General features: G+C 52.9%; 1 long non-coding RNA gene across 1 annotated transcript in view; it reads right to left on the bottom strand.

Moving 5' to 3' along the window:
- Nucleotides 1–3506: 3506 nt before the first annotated feature.
- LOC108445872 overlaps nucleotides 3507–5154 on the bottom strand; it is a 3371-nt gene continuing 1723 nt past the window's right edge. Inside the window, exon 2 of the long non-coding RNA XR_001860899.1 lies at nucleotides 3507–3669. This is a non-coding gene — a long non-coding RNA (uncharacterized LOC108445872). The remainder of the gene's footprint in view (nucleotides 3670–5154) is intronic.

Genomic DNA, 5154 nt, shown 5'->3' with positions numbered 1-5154 from the left:
ACGGCACCGCTGCCGGCACGGCACGACTTGGCACGGCCCGGAGTGCGGGCTGCGAGCGGGGAGACCCCCAAAGGTGGGGTTGGAGGCAGCCCCATCCATCCGGGATGTGTTTGGGGAGACAAGTGGAGGAGTCGGGGTGCAGAGAGCCCCACGGGAGTCAGGGTGAAGGTAACCCCACAGGGATCCAGGCATTCCCGCAGGCAGCAGCCCCACGGGTCTGGGATAGCGGCAGCATCACTTGTGAGGGGGTAGGAACTTCCCAGTGGGGCAGATTGAGGGGGTCAGGGGGGCTGGAAGGGGGGTACAGGGGTGTAGGGGACCCCACAGCGACAGGTAAGGACATCCAGTGAGTGGTATAGGCGAGTATGAAGGTAAGACACGCAGGTAAGAGAGGTGTAGACACATGGAAAAATGTACGGACAAATAAATCAATATTCAGGCAAAGTAGACAGGCACAAAAAAGCAAATAGACATAGGAATGAGTAGGGAGTTACAGAGATGTATGGATATAGGGATATAGGGATAGATACATGGATATATGGCTAGATGACGGATAAATGGATATATGGCTAGAGATGATGGATAAATGGATATATGGATTAATGATGGGTGGTGATACTGACTGAGGTTCCACATTCCCAGGGCTCCAGCCCAGGCATTTCCAGGCAGAGTAACCTTCCCCGCCTGATGCACGCGGCTTGTCCAGCCTCCCCGAGAGTGAGAAGGGGTTTTCCATCACCGCTGCTGTTCCTACCAGACGCGAGGGGCTCTGCCGGGGCCTGTCAGTCCCCGACCGCCGGGATGTCACAGCAGGTGTGTTCCGCACGAGTGGTTTCACTGTCGCTGCGTCAAGGAGCGGTGACAACGATGACAACAGAACCACACGTGTGGAGGGCGCTGCGAGTGGGCGACGGGAGCCCCGCTGGTGACGCACCCCCTTCGTCCCCAGCGGGTTCTCCCCACCGCCGGTGATGTTCGCTCACTCGCCCCTGTGCCGGCGGCCCCGGCACATCCCCCTGCCACGGGTGACGTGTGCTCACAGATGCCACGCAGACATTCGTCACACCGCGGTGGCACAGCCCCTGTCCCCCGGGGGAAGGTCCCTCCGAGCTGGGCTTTCCTGTCTCCCCACCAATTCAGAGAACCCCGGATGGGGAAATTCAGAGCCCTGACGTTTTAGGCTCAACTCCCTTGATTTTGGCAGTAAAGCTGACAGAAACGCAGCGCATTGATCCACGCTGTGTTTTCAGTGTCCTCTGGGACAGATCTGTCCCCTCCACGCGCACACACAGTGGCACAGACACGCAGGGCAACACGTGTCCTGTGGTTCCCGGGTCCTAAAGATTCCCGTTCCAGGTCGGTCTCAGATCCTGCCTCTCCCCAAATTGCCGTGGCACTGACCCTCACTTCTCAGCCTCTCCCCTCCTGCTGCATCAGAGCACGGATCGCTGCTCCATGCACCTCTGCATGCCATGGTTTTGACCCCGAGGAAGTCACTTGTATTCATTTCCACTGAGGGTAAAAATAAAAAAAAAAATTAAAAAAAAAAAGAAAAAGCAATAATATAATATTTGGGGTTAGACTGGGTGGTCAGAAGGGATTTAGAAATTCTCCTGAAGCTCCACTGAGCCATGATGCTCCTTGGCCACCCTTCTCCCGAGGGCAGCACCCGGCCTTTGGGATGGCGGGGGCTGGAGGCGGGGGGTTGGTGGCATTTTAGGACCGCTGCTGTCCTGTAAACAGATGTGACGTTTGTTTGGGAAAACGTCTCTGAAAGGCGTGACAAGAGCCTTTGGTTAAGCCGGGGCGGGGGTGGCAGGCACAGCAGGGGCCCCTGTGAGCGGCTCACGCTCCCTCGGCTGTGGTGGCGGGGTTGTGCCGCTGTCCCTTCCAGCTGTGCTGCCCACGGTGTCCCGTGGGTTTTCCTTGCGCTGGGGTGTCCTGGCACGCGTCTGTGGGCAGGGGGGTGCAAGGGGGCCTCAGAGCGGGGACTCCAAGGCTCCCCAGGGAGGAGGGTCCAGGATCTGTCCCCCGGGAGGGTGGAGGGTTCATCCCTCCCCCCGCAGAGCTCCACCGGGGGATGACGCTCGGGATTCCCCCCCTTTGCTGGAGCAGGGGAGGGCTGGAGGGGCAGGGCCGGGGACAGCAGCCCCCTGTGCATCCCCACACGCCCAGACGGGTGGGAAGGGGGCGGGAGGAGGCGATGCCGTCCCGAGACGTCTCCTGGCTCGCAGGGAGCTTCGTCCCCCACTCCCGGCCATCCCCCCTCCCAAACCATCCCGGTCCTGCCGCGCAGCCCCAAAAAATCGGGGGTGCATCTTGGGACCCCCCTTCCCGTCCCCGATTGCACCGGCTGCTCTAATACAAATCAGGGACAGCCTAGAGATACCTATAGATAGATACCTATAGATAGATCCCTATAGATAGATCCCTATAGATACCTATAGCCGATCCATACCGCCCGCAGATGCCACCCCGCCGAAGGGACCGGAGTTTTTGGAGCCGATTTCTCCCCTCTCCGCTGTCCCAGGGTGTCCGGTCCCCTCCCGCAGCCCGTAACTCTCAGATTGCCCCCAGCCCCCTCCTCCAGACCCTCCCCGGCCTCAGCCAAGGCAAGGAATAAATAAAATAGTTAAAATTATATTAGTAAAAATCCCAAATACTCCTAAATACCCAATACACAGCAGCTGCCGGCCGCATTTATCCCTTTTGCTCTGCTAAAACCGCATTTCCCCCGCTGATTTTCCCCCTCTTTTTAACCATTTTTTTCGTGATTTTTAAAAAAAATTTCAGCACAGAGAAAAATTTAAATTAACTTTCTCCCCTCTTCTCCTCCGCTCTCCCAGTTCCTAAAGTGGCTTTGGGTGGGGTTTTAGGTTTGTTTTTTGGGTGGTTTCTTGGGGTTTTTTTTGCATCCACCAGCACCCGGAGCTTTAACTCTAAAACCGCCACGGAAGTTCGATACAAGGAAAAAAAACAAAACGAAAAAAACCTTTTAAAATAGGCATCGAATCGATTTTTTTCCTGCTTGGGGCAGAAGTGGGGGCTGGAAAGGAGAGAGACCAGGCCAAAGCTTGTTCCCCTGGGTTATTTTCAGCCAGATTTCGTTAATCGCAAGGGAAAAAAAGCTCCACCGAGTACAGAACAGAGTTTTGGGTTTGGTTTGGGCTTTTTTTTTGCCGCTGCGCTTTGCTGTGTCCCATCTGCTTTTTCCGGGAGAAATTGTGTCCGAAATCCATCCTGTCCTTCCCGGCTGTTGGGTCACGCCAGGCTGGGCTCAGCGCGGTTCCTTAACTCTCCGATTTTCGGGATGCGCGTCCCGGCGATTCCCGGCTCCACCGACCGACAATTCCCCGCAGAAAGAGGCTGGATCCGGCCACAATCCACGGGAATTGCTTTTGTACGTTTTTTCCTGGAAGTAGCAAAGCCAAAACAGGTCCTTGAAATCTTCTCTGCTCCAAGTATTGCTTCTTGGCCGGGTTTAATCAGTTTAAATTGCATTTTTGCTTTTTTTGCCTTTTTTTTTTTTTTTTTTTAAGGAAAGCGCTGATTTTCAGCATGAATTCAACGAATCTTTAGGAAATCGCTGCTTTGGGAAAGAGAACCGTCAGGGATTTTGCAAAGGAAGGGAAGATGAGCGTCCCGAACCCGGCACATCTGGATAGGCAGCTGCTTCGGAGAAGGGATATAAAAAGAGACATCGAAATACTTAAATCTCCTTTCTTTCCCTGTGTGCCGACAGCCCCGAGTTCCAAAGCATATTTTTATAGATACATGTATTCATATACATTTTTTGATGTACGTATTTACACGTTTGGATATTATATATGAACTATTACACATTATACATTATTATTATTATTTATATATGAACTATTACACATTATAGTTTATATATTATATATGCATTTTTGTATATTTCATAGTTTACATATATTAAAAAAAAACAATTTGTACCACAGGGCGTTACAAATTATAAACAATAAATTATTTAGGTATGAAAGTACATCCATGTTTGCACGCAACACACTTTCCTGTGAATTATAACATATATCGAGTCCCGTCTGTACTCAATTTTTGTATCGATCTGTATAAAATGACACACTTTTTATTAAATACATATTTTCCCCCGTGTGCTAAAAGTACAAATATCCACAGTGACACCGTCGCTGACATTTATTTGTTACGCATTTCTGTGCCCATAACTTTATTTCTATACGGATCTATAACTGTTTTCATCCTGATATTTGGGGCAGTCTCCAACTGTGTTTTCCCACCTTTTGGGGTTTGGGGAGTCCCTGTGCCCCCTGAGTATTCCAGAGTAACGGGAGGGCAGAGCATGAGGGGATCGCACATCCCCAGGGACTCATTCCCGACCCGGGAGCACCCCTCAGGAGCTCCCTTCAACTTCCATCCCCCTTCAATAAATCTCTTCCCCCCATCCCCTCTTCCCCCCCACCCCGTCTCTTTCATAAAGAGATTTTAAATTTTAATTTAATATTTTTATTTCCAAGCACCACAAGCCGCTGCCACCTCCCCCCCCACACACACACTTAGGGTAGGAACCCCAGCTTTCCACGGGAAACTCCAGAGTGTGGGAAATACGAATGGTGCCAGAGTTATTCCCGGGGAACTGGGCAGGGGGATCCCCCTGATGGCCGGAGAGACCCCAGGGTGAAATGAGCCCCCGAGAGAGGAGGGGGCTGTGGGTGCACGGCTGAGCCCCACGTGGGATGGGGACCCCAAATTGCAGAGGGGTGCATCACCCCCCACCCACTTCGCCATTAACCTTTAAACCCATCAGCCTCTGCAGAGCATGGAGGGACAGGATTTGGGTGTCCAGTTTGGGGGGAGCACCCCCAGACTGGCTGGGATAGAGACGAGAGCAGCTGCCACCTCCTCACTCCATGATTTGGGATCACGATTTGGGGCAGAAGCACGGAAAAATCTTCCCTGTGCAATATCGCCAACAAAAGGGATTGACTGCAATGGGATTGGGGGGCAGGGGGGTGTCCGTACCCCTCGGAAAATCCCCCTGATTATTTCTGGGAGCCGGGCACGGGCATCGCTGGGGTGCGCAGGGACGCGGGGCTGCCCAGCCGGTGGGGCCATGCCCGTGGGGCTGGTTTGATTTTATTATTTTATTCTTTTCCC

The sequence above is a fragment of the Corvus brachyrhynchos genome, unplaced genomic scaffold (genome assembly GCF_000691975.1).
Source record: "Corvus brachyrhynchos isolate BGI_N302 unplaced genomic scaffold, ASM69197v1 scaffold203, whole genome shotgun sequence".
NCBI classification, from domain to species: Eukaryota; Metazoa; Chordata; class Aves; order Passeriformes; family Corvidae; genus Corvus; species Corvus brachyrhynchos.
This window is presented reverse-complemented; position numbering and strand designations above follow the sequence as displayed.